We start from the raw sequence: 12,129 nt of genomic DNA on the forward strand, positions 1-12,129 counted from the left end.
ATAAATAAAAAAAAGAAGAAAATCGTGAAGATCTAAAAGGAAGATATTGATAGGTTAGTGGGCATATAATAGAAAATTGTCTGCTACAAACCTTAATGAGAGAGAGAGAGAGAGAGAGAGAGAGAGAGAGAGAGATCAGGTTACGTAAGCGCAGGACCACTGACCATGAATAAAACTGGTCGTCACTTGACTAGACCTGCACGAAAAATGGATTTTTCAGAATTTTACAGTTTTTTTTAAACAATGAAATGTCAGTTATGATAGTATGGAATTGCCGAATCGTAGATATTTGTAAAAAAAAAAAAAAAAAAAAAAAAAAAAAAAAACAACAATCAATAATAATAATAATAATAATAATAATAATAATAATAATAATAACAAAATGATAACAATAATAATTGATAAAGATATTTAAGCAGACTCTTGACACTTTTAGTATATTATGAATATAACTTTTCCGAACAATTAATCTGCTTCATTCCTAATTAATTAACAGTACAAAACTAGTGAATGAGGTAAAAATTGAAAACACTTCCATGTTTATTAAATATGGTTCAACATCTCACTTAGAAATCTGACAATACAAAGTGGCTCTCCTTTTGTAGGTTTAAATCTGTCAAAAGCGGTATCTGTCAAATGTTTACTCGATGGAAAAATAAAATCTTTCTCTGGTGGTAAAGTGTAGCAATTTTCCGTAGATTTTAACTTATCTTAGCCTGGAAGCTATCAGCTCACTCCTAATCCTCCTAACCACACCCCAACATCTCTCTCTCTCTCTCTCTCTCTCTCTCTCTCTCTCTCTCTCTCTCTCTCTCTCTCTCTCTCTCTCTCTCTCTCTCTCTCTCTCAGTGTGCGTATATGTGCTAGTGCTTATGTTAGACATAAATCACGCACTTTATCGAACAAAGATATAAATGCATGGCCGTGACTGAAAGATAACTGATAATCTTATAAAAGCGTGATGACGTAATCATTTCTGTCTCCGTCGTTGATAACTACAGTTTTTGTGACGCAAGTTTGTAGTGTTGAATGCATCAGTCATTGAAAGGTAAATCGAAACTTGAAGGCGAATGTACACCTGAATGTCAAGCACCTCCGTTCCTTAGGCAGTACACGAAAACTTTCGTATGTAATTTTTTAAAAATATAATCATTCTTAAATAAGTATTTGTTAAAAATTACAGACTTTTTCAGCTTCCAAAGAACACCGGTCCTTTTCGTTAGAAGAGATGAGAGTCAATTTCATTTTCTTCTAAAGAAGGGTAACAGTGACCTTTGAATGCTGAAGAATTTTGTATTATATAAATATACTTAAGAAAAAATCACACAGAAATGTCTTTTCGTCTTCTGAACTTTGTAAATGAGAGCTGTTATTTGCGTTCTCTATAACTAATCCTTAAAAAAAATTGCCATTGCTAGTATGATTACCCTATGTCATTGTCGCTTACTCGGGGAGTAACAAACTATATACTTTGTTGTTATTTATGTTGTGTGCTAAGAATTCCCTTTGGAAACGCATAAAAAGGTCTGAAAAAGGTGTTTTGCGTTGAGGTACAGATACCGGAATTTTAGGACAGGATATTTATTATTTATTTATTATCATGAAAATTTAAAAAAATAAGTAATGTGCATGTTAAACAGTACGGAAAAATTATTTCTAATAAAATATAACGTACTGATTTTAATTTTCGTTGGTGAAACAACGCACTATTTGACCGTCGATTTTAACATGTAACCTGAGTAAGCTTGAGGTCGGATCATGCATGCCTAGTTTTCTTTAAGGGTCGTAAACTAAATTCAACAATTTGGCGCTATGAAGGACGCTATTAAATGTAACGAGGACATTGAATTCCCACACTTGAAATGTTTTGGGAAAAAAAAATCGGAACTAACTCGCACCGTTTCGTTATTTGGCTTTGCAGCAAAAATCGACCATAGAGGAGAATTGGAAAATGTGAAGTCCAAAGGTTGGAAGAATCCTTCCTGGGTTACTCCTTTCTCGAAAGGGGAAGGAAGGAAGATAAGAGAGTCCTTGTCTTCTCATACTAATCCTAAGCCCGGATGAATGAAGTCTGAGGCGTTGGGATGATGTCCCTCCAATGTGGGAGAAATATTTTTGATGCTTGAAAAAGATCTTGGGAGTCCTGCTCGAGAACAAAAATATTTTTTATGTTTGAAAAGGATCTTAGGAGTCCTGCTCGAGAACAATAATATTTTTGATGTTTGAAAATGACCTTAGGAGTCCTGTTCGAGCACAAAAATATTTCTGATGTTTTAATAAGATCTTAGGAGTCCTGCTCGAGCACAAAAATATTTTTGATGCTTGAAAAAGATCTTAGGAGTCCTGCTCGAGCACAAAAATATTTTTCATGTTTGAAAAGGATCTTAGGAGTCCTGCTCGAGTACAAAAATATTTTTGATGTTTGAAAATGGTCTTAGGAGTCCTGCTCGAGCACAAAAATATTTTTGTTGTTTTAATAAGATCTTAGGAGTCCTGCTCGAGCACAAAAATATTTCTGATGCTTTAAAAAGATCTTAGGGTCCTGTTCGAGCACAAAAATATTTTTGATGCTTGAAAAAGATCTTGGAAGTCCTGCTCGAGAACAAAAATATTTTTTATGTTTTAAAAGGATCTTAGGAGTCCTGCTCGAGAGCAAAAATATTTTTTATGTTTGAAAAGGATCTTAGGAGTCCTGCTCGAGAACAAAAATATTTTTGATGTTTGAAAATGATCTTAGGAGTCCTGTTCGAGCACAAAAATATTTTTGATGCTTGAAAAAGATCTTAGGAGTCCTGCCCGAGCACAAAAATATTTCTGATGCTTTAAAAAGATCTTAGGGGTCCTGTTCGAGCACAAAAATATTTTTGATGCTTGAAAAAGATCTTAGGAGTCCTGCTCGAGCCCAAAAATATTTCTGATGCTTTAAAAAGGTCTTAAGAGTCCTGCTCGAGCACAAAAATATTTCTGATGTTTTAAGAAGATCTTAGGAGTCCTGCTCGAGCACAAAAATATTTTTGATGCTTGAAAAAGAACTTAGGGGTCCTGTTCGAGCACAAAAATATTTCTGATGTTTTAAGGAGATCTTAGGAGTCCTGTTCGAGGACAAAAACATTTCTGATGCTTTAAAAAGATCTTAGGAGTCCTGCTCGAGCACAAAAATATTTTTTATGCTTGAAAAAGATCTTAGGAGTCCTGCTCGAGCACAAAAACATTTCTAATGCTTTAAAAAGATCTTAGGAGTCCTGCTCGAGCACAAAAATATTTTTGATATTTGGAAAGGATCTTAGGAGTCCTGCTCGAGCACAAAAATATTTCTGATGTTTGTAAAAGATCTTAGGGGTCCTGCTCGAGCAAAAAATATTTTTGATGCTCGAAAAAGATCTTAGGAGTACTACTCGAACACAAAAATATTTCTGATGCTTTAAAAAGATCTTAGGGGTCCTACTCGAGCATAATGTAAGAGTGAAATAAAACAAGTAAAAAATCCGCCGAAGTTTCTTCTGCGCAATCAAGTTTTCTGTACAACGCATAATGCTCTATAAAACCATCAGCTACCACCGGCAGAGTGAGAGTACGTCCCATGCCATCGGAAAACGCTGACATATGCACGATCCATGGATAACTTTAATCTTAAATAATGTGAAAACTACTGACGCTAGAAGGTTGCAATTTGGTATGTCTCATGATTGGAGGGTGGTTGACCACCATCCCAATTTGCTGCCCTCCAGCCTCTGTAGTTTTATGTTTTTTAGATGTGAGGGGGGGGGGGGAGAGAAAAAAGTGCGGACATAATAAAATGTGGATGGACGGACAAAGCCAGAATAATAGTTTATTTTACAGAAAACTAATAAAAAGGAAAAGAATAAAACACGCAGGGCAAAGGCAGTAGCAGCCCTAGTAGAATAAATTTCCTAATGTTAATGTTGTAGGGAGACAGATTTCTAGATACCTGACAGCGAATGGAATTTATATTTACTTATGTTTTTCGTTTCTCTCTATTATGCCGTAGACACTGATTAGTCTATGGCTTTTCCCGGTTAGATTTCATGGACAATGCTGCGTATATTTGTTGATATTAATGAATGACACTTTTCATCCATCATACCAGATTTCAGTATACATTCATGATTTAATGGAGGTGCATGTGAACATGGAAAGCATCTTACGTAAGGTCATTTTCCAGGCACAGTAACTCAAACGTTCGAGGAAAGTACCCCCAATAGCAGTCAGAAGATGAAAGCATTAGTCTGCCATTTGTGGATGATTTACGCGACCCACAGACCCCGTAGGAGAAGGAGTACTATATCCTAGGTAGAATGGCGCCCATATTTTCGACGGCCGTTTGTATGTCATACTAGAAATGTGTTTGGCGAATTAGGGTAGTACATAGGAGGAGCCCTACCTCACATTCTCCCAAGGATGGCAGCTTCTTAACGTCATATTAAGCAAGGTTTTTGTGGTTATGTATCTGGAGGCCTTAAAAGGGGGGCGCACAGAGAGAGAGAGAGAGAGAGAGAGAGAGAGAGAGAGAGAGAGAGAGAGGCTCCCGATCTTCGCCCGCCACCTCCCCAGCGACGACGAGCAGAGCCAACCAGAACTCGAGGCCGTCGGTGCCATTAACATACTCAATATACTATGGTGTTGCTTCAAGCCACATTACCCTTTAGAGCCCCACATATATATTCGGCACCAGCGGAAATCTCCGGCGGAACCTGCGGCAACCGAAAGGGAAGCCCGAGAAATGTTAAGGAGCGAAAACTCGCCTGGTATAATTCAAGGTGTTCGGGGGAAATTCCCGTCTCTTCGCGGGAACAACTGGGAGGAGGAGGCTGAGGGGAAGAAAAATAGAGAAGAAGAAGAAGAAGAAGAAGAAGAAGCGGGAAAAGACAGGAGAGGCATAGAAGAAGAGGAAGAAGATGGGGGAATGGTACAGACAAGGAAGAAAAGAAAGGAAAGGGGAAGACCAAGATAAAGAGGAGAAAGGAAGAAGAAGAAGAAAAAGACAGACATGGAAGGTGAAGCAAAAAAAAAAAAAGAAAAAGAGAGAAGAGAGAGAGAGAGAGAGAGAGAGAGAGAGAGAAAGCCGGGAAGAAGAAACAGAAAAGAGATATCAGAAGGTAAAGAATAGTATAAGAATTGAGACCCCGGTAGAGGTAGAACAAGAAAACTGAGAGATAGGGAAGAAGAAAAACTGAAAAACCAGGAAGAAGAAGAAAAAGAAGAAGAAGAAGAAGAAGAAGAAGGAAAAGAGAAGATAAAGATAAGGAACAAGGAGAGGAAAGAGAAAAGCTGGAGAGAGCATTCCTTATAGACCGTTAGACACTGAAGACTTCCAGATTATTCGGAAAAAGAATTTTGGACTCCCTCGTCCTTCTGATAAAATCCATTTCAGGGAATTTGTTCCCCTGAGTGGCAATAAATTCGACCTGCATTTATGTGGTACTGCCATCTATTTCTCACCCAATTATGGGGCCTCTCGTGAATGCTGGGTGATGGGAAAAGGATGTCGAGAAAATAATGGCATTTGAGAATCAAACCTTCTTCTGCCTCTTAACAATTCAACGTTCATTCTACATCTGAATCCTTCAACTAGTTAAAGTCTACAACAGCTTGAAAATAATTGTAAGCTACAAGTTTTGGCATTGAGAAATTTTCCTTATTATCACTCTCATTATTATTATTGTCATACTATCCTTTATGAACGCTCTCATCACCATTTTTTCAATAAACTCTTTGGATATAACCGACAACTATATTCTTATCTTTTTATCTCGTGCATCTAAATTGCATGTAATGTATTGTCTCTATTTTGTATATTGCCTGTTTAGGGCCGTGGGCTGAAATAGAGGTTATAATAATAAAATAATAATATAATAATAATAATAATAATAATAATAATAATTATTATTATTACTATTGTTATTGTTATTAATTTGTCTTCATGGAAACCCACAATCTTTCGTGTCACTTTTTACCATTTAGTTTTAATTTGGTAAATGATATTGGCGGGGGTGGGGGGGTGGGGTGGGTGGGAATCCAAATATGTTTAAATCCAAGTTATAACCTTTAAGGCTTCCTCCACTTGAACAGTTCACGTCTTGACTAATAAGAATTGTCTATCACCACAGCAGGCATCAGGATTTCGAAAAGAAAAAAAAAAAAGAAGTTTGGAACCACTGGTATAAACATTTATTTATTCAGGCTGAAAATAATTACGAGAGACAAACGACTGTGTTCAGACTTCACCAAACTAAACTCAACTTGGCTTAATTAAAAGGAGGCCTTTTACGTAACCTGATTTGATTCTTCCATCTACCAAATACGTTAAGAATAGAAATCAAAGAAAATGGACAACAATGGCATTAGCATTCAGTTCTACACCCAAGATATAGGACTGGGGAGTTTCCAGGAGCTTTTGTTCCTCTTAATTAAGTTTTCAGTGGAGATGGCTGGCATCGCAAAGGAGGGACTACAATCCTCTTTAGAAAACAAACCGTTTTCTCAAAATTGTGGTACGCGTTATTGTTGTTGTTCCCTTCTACTGTTCACTGGCGTTTTTTAATCAGTATACTTTTCCATTAAACTTACTTTTGAGTGTCACTAATTACCGACTTTCCTCGACAGATCCCAAACATCCTAATGATTTCAACCATTATGTTCTTCATTTCACAATAGTTATTTTATATATTTTTTTTTCTTAAAAAGGGGGTTTAAGTAAAACCTTCAGTTCCTTTAGCAAACTCTAATGAGTGAACAACAGCGTCGAACTATCTCAAAATCACATGCTAAACAAGTCGATGTACTCGTGTTCTATCACGATGTAATTGTCACCTACATATAAAGCCAACGATAGTTTTAATTGCAATATTTCTGACGTCACACTACCAAGGTCACTGATGTCGACAACACGAAATAATTTATAGAATAGCAAGGTAATATTTAAATCGTTACTTATTGTTTTCGTTGATGCAACCTGAAAGAAAAAAAAAATACACACACGCACACGCACACACACACTAACTAAAGTAGATTCACATCAACCGTGCATTTGACGTCTAAGCCAGTCTCTTACGACGCTCCTGATTGGCTGTTGATAAGCCAATAACAGGGCTGGAAACTCTCAGTCTCTCGAGAGAGTTCATATAGGCAGCTTCTGTGTTCCGAGCTCTCCTGAGGGATACTTTTGAAAGGAGTTGTGGAGCATACATCCTGCCTACGTGAACTCTCTCTCGAGACTGAGAGTTTCCAGCTCTGTTATTGGCTTATCAACACCTAATCAGGAGAGTCGTAAGGGACTGCTTAGACATCAAATGGGCGGCTGATGTGAATCTACTATAAGCTAAAACACGAATGCCAGATTCTGCAATTCATTAGGAAAGGAAGAACTGGTTTAGGTTTAAGGATCCATGGTATAACAACCAATTCCAACCCTGAGAAAGTCATCTCTTCCCCAGGTTACTTGAAGGGAGACAGTTATGCCAGAATGGCAAAACGGTTGTTACAGGCGCTTAACTCTCTTGGGAATTCCATAAAATAATTCATCTTAAAGATATTTTTTTCATGACTGCGGTATACAGTATAAAAAATCTTAATAGGTTGATCGTGACCAAAATATTCCTGACCAATATTTCTTCCTGGAAAAAACAGTCAGTCATAAACTCGTCTTGTTCCCACTGAAAATTTGCGGGTATCTGTTTCATAAAGTATCCGTTTCATATGAATGCTCATCTTACTCCCTATTACCTAACCCATCTAATTTATTTGTATCATATTTCACTTACTTATAAAGTAACACCTTTTTATATAGTACGAAGCAGAAACTCATTCTTGGCACTTTCATCTCGTTAGACTTCGCTAAGCAAGATCAGGCAAATGCATCATTACTGTAAATAAAAAAAAATTCCTTATTTCCATTTGCTCAAAAATTCCGAGATACGATTGGTCGAGTTTTAATACGATCATTTTAATAAACACCTAAACAAAAATGACGTTAAAACAAGTGAACTCAATCATTCTGAAGAACACGTGACAACATCGCTCTTAGTATGATTTTGGGTGTTCATAAAACTGATTTGTGGCCACAGCCTGTTCCCTGATATTCGTTCTAATAACTTGCTCCATAATTCAAAGCAACTTCTACGTCTGGAATGACATGATCCGCCTTAAATGGGAGGCAATAATGGGATAAATAAATCATTTCTCCATAGATTCACTTTTCTGAAGTTTACTGAAGTAGTCCCATTTATTGTTGACTAGTCCGAGCCATATGTCTACCGTGTGCTTCTAACATCTAACATAATTATTCTGAAGAACTAGGCCAAGCGAGAGAGAGAGAGAGAGAGAGAGAGAGAGAGAGAGAGAGAGAGAGAGAGAGAGCAGTAGTGTGACTTGTAACTGTGACTATAATGAGGGTCTGATGGGAGGTGTAATGAGTTACAATGAAACATGCTTCACTGTACGTCCTGGATTTGTAGGTGTCGATGGTTCGCGCCCGTGAGCCGACAAATCACTTATCGAGTAAAGAATTCCCCTTCGGTTAAACATATATGGAAATATATTAATTCTGAGGTAGAGCGAATTAGATATTAAAGGACATTTGTAGCTCGATGTATGTATATGAATCACGGTAATGTGATATGACTCATATATACATTTATATATACATTTATATATATATATATATATATATATATTTATATATATATATATATATATATATATATATATAAACATACCTTAAAACAAAAGTGAAGAACGAAATTAAACAGCGAGAGAGAGAGAGAGAGAGAGAGAGAGAGAGAGAGAGAGAGAGAGAGTATAGAAAAATAAAGCGAAAGCATAAGCAGCTCTTGATAAATACCGTTCGCAGGAGATGGTATGAGAAGTGCCTAACTGAGGAGGGAATCCAGAAGAACGCATGTTGGGGGTGTGGGGGCGGGGGGACCATGGGAGGTCCACCTACACCCCCACCCCCTGTGACTCAACCTCAACCCCCTTCCTATCCTTTCTTCGTCCCAATCCATGGGATGCATATTAAAATTCTCTGTTGCGGTTGAGGGCGGGGGATCCTGACAGAAATCTGCCATCGGCAATAAATTTTCCAAGGTCGGGCAGCTTCGGTGATCCAAGTCTTTTTTTTTTTTTTTTTTTTTTTGTCGGGGGGCCGCCGCGGCCAAATAACGACCCCCCTCGCTATCGTTTATAATCTGGAAAAAATGGAGAAGCACGAAAGTAAGAAGACGGGGTAGAAGGAGAAGGAATTGGCAGGAGAAGTTCCTCCTCCCTATTTTTGTTTACTCGAGGAACAAGCCTATAAACTACTTTGTTGTTGTAGTTTTGTTGTTGTTGTTGTGGGAGTAGGAAAGCTCTAAGGAAAACCCTAAAAAGGTCTGAAAAAAAGTGTTTTGCGCTGAGTTCAAGATACGGGAATCTTAGAATAGGAAATTTATGATTTATTTATTAGAATGTAAATGTGAAAAATAAATAATGTGCAAATTAAACAGTACAGAACAATTATTTCTTATAAAATATAGCATATTTATTTGGATTTTCGTTGGTGAATCAACGCGCTATTTGACCCTAGATTTTAGCACGCTCCCCAAGTAAGCTGGAGGTCGGGTCATACCTTGTCAAAATTGCTTTGTAAAAGGGTTTTAGATACGGTCCTTACGGAAAATAATAATGGACACACTAGAGAAAAAACAATACATATATTGGGAGACAATACATAGCTACATTGAGAGAGTTACATTCTAGCCATTGTCAAAGAAGTCTATGAAAAGAAGGGAAATTTGTAAGTGCAAAATAGGAAGTTATTGTAAATGTAGCGAAGAAATGACTGGACTAGAAAAAAGGAATGTATGTATATATATATATATATATAGACATATATATATATATATATATATATATATATATATATATATATATATATATATATCAAATTACCAAATAATTCCAATGCCTTTACTTTACCAATACAGTTATAATGAAATGAACAAACCGTGAGCCGTAATTTCTCTGGAAATTTTGACACCCTATAAATGTGACTGCTACCAAAATATTGATTTCTTTAACTGCTTGTATGCGTCAATGGAAAGATATAGAATACTATGACATATTGTAAATAGTATTCACAAAAATACGACTCACAAATACGAAGAAAAAACTACAGATTAAAGAACGTCCAAATGAAGCTCAGGTGAGTGGGTGTGTGTTTGTGTGAGGGTGACATCACAGAAAATGAAAAATGGTCGTGAATGAGGGTCAGTGCTCAATCATTTTTCTTCTTTGTTGAACCGAGTTATTAGAAAACTTGAATACAATTAAAACAACCAATAATGATTCCAAATCATCAATCATCATTATATCACAAACTGAAAACCGAAGTGAGGTGGACTCGAATCCATCAATTATTCATACCGGTGCCATGTGAGCAAATAATTATTTATTCTTCCTCCCTTTCCTTGTCACCGCTTGACCGTCTGCATATCTCTCTACTATATATGGTGTATATATATATATATATATATATATATATATATATATATAGATATATATATATATAGATATATATATATGTTATATTTATAATAAATATTATATATATACGTGTATATATATATATATATATATATATAGTATATATATATATATATATATAATATATATATATATATGTATATATATATAATACATACATACATACATATATATAGTATATATCTATATATATATATATATATATATATATATATATATATATTATATGTATGTATGTATATATACATACATATATATATATATATATATATATATATATATATATATATATATATATTATGTATATGTGTGTGTGTGTGTGTACGTATATATATATATATATATATATATATATATATATATATATATATATATATATATATATATATAACATATTTCGCTTAAAATTCCTACAGATAAAGGACAGAATGTTATATTATATAACCTGGAGTTTTGTATAAAAAAAAAAAAATTACATTTAGGACAGGAAAGAGCAAAACTGTCACAATATAGATGAAACAACGCAGAAGCTGGAAGGGAGACTACTGGAAATTGCCATATACACTTCCCATACTCTTCCCATCACATTCTATCCTCCTTCCCTCGTCGTCCCATTCCATGGAATGTGTATTAAAATTCTCAGTGATGGCTGAGGGCGGCGGGTCCTGACAGAAATCCGCCATCGGCAATAAATTCCCATAGGTCGGACAGCCTCCGTGATCCAAACCTTTCGCAAGGCCAGTGGCACATAAACGACCTCTGTCGCTATCTTTTATAATCCGAAAAAAAATATATATATTAAGAAGCCCAGAAGTGAGAAGAAGGGGAAGCAGAAGAAGGCCGAATAGCCAAGAGGACGTTGGAAGAGGATTGGAATTCATTTGTATTCTTATCAGAGTTTTTTTTTTTTTTTTTTTTTTCATGTGATGGTCATGGATAATGGAGGGAGCTGGAACTGTCCTTAAGATTGCTCTCTTATCCATGATGACAAAAAAATTGGGAGAAATGGGGAATGGCGAGACATAGTTTACTGTTGGGAAATATAGTAGCGACGGCTTCCTTTCAATAAAGTAAGAGGTCATTCATGATTCTAGAAGACAGTGAATCAGAGCGCATGGTAAATAAAGGGTAACATTCCGTGAGATCAAAGTTAAAAATTCGTGCGATATAAGCAAGCAAACCGTTCACTGAAGTTATACTACATTTCCTAATTGGAAAAATAAAGCATATATTTATAGTCTTCATATGGGAACTGGCTATCATAAGCGACCAGCGAATCAAAAGATGGTGTTCAAAGGAAGTATTGAGTGAGTTTCAAAGGATTCCACGAATGGAAGAAATAGAACGAGATGATGATTATCGGAATACAGAGACACAGTACTATTATTGCTATTAGATAATAGATAACTATAACTCGAAAATATTGATGCTACAGTTTACTGCAAAGGGCGATCGAGATGGACGAAGATCCGTAAACCTTTTAGGAAGGAAGGTTAATTAACAGTACTCAAGTAACACCAATACTTATCCCTAGGGATTATTCTGTCCTTGAATGGTTTTTCAAGTAAATTTTTAGAGTTATTATTA

The sequence above is a fragment of the Macrobrachium nipponense genome, chromosome 14 (genome assembly GCF_015104395.2).
Source record: "Macrobrachium nipponense isolate FS-2020 chromosome 14, ASM1510439v2, whole genome shotgun sequence".
NCBI lineage: Eukaryota > Metazoa > Arthropoda > Malacostraca > Decapoda > Palaemonidae > Macrobrachium > Macrobrachium nipponense.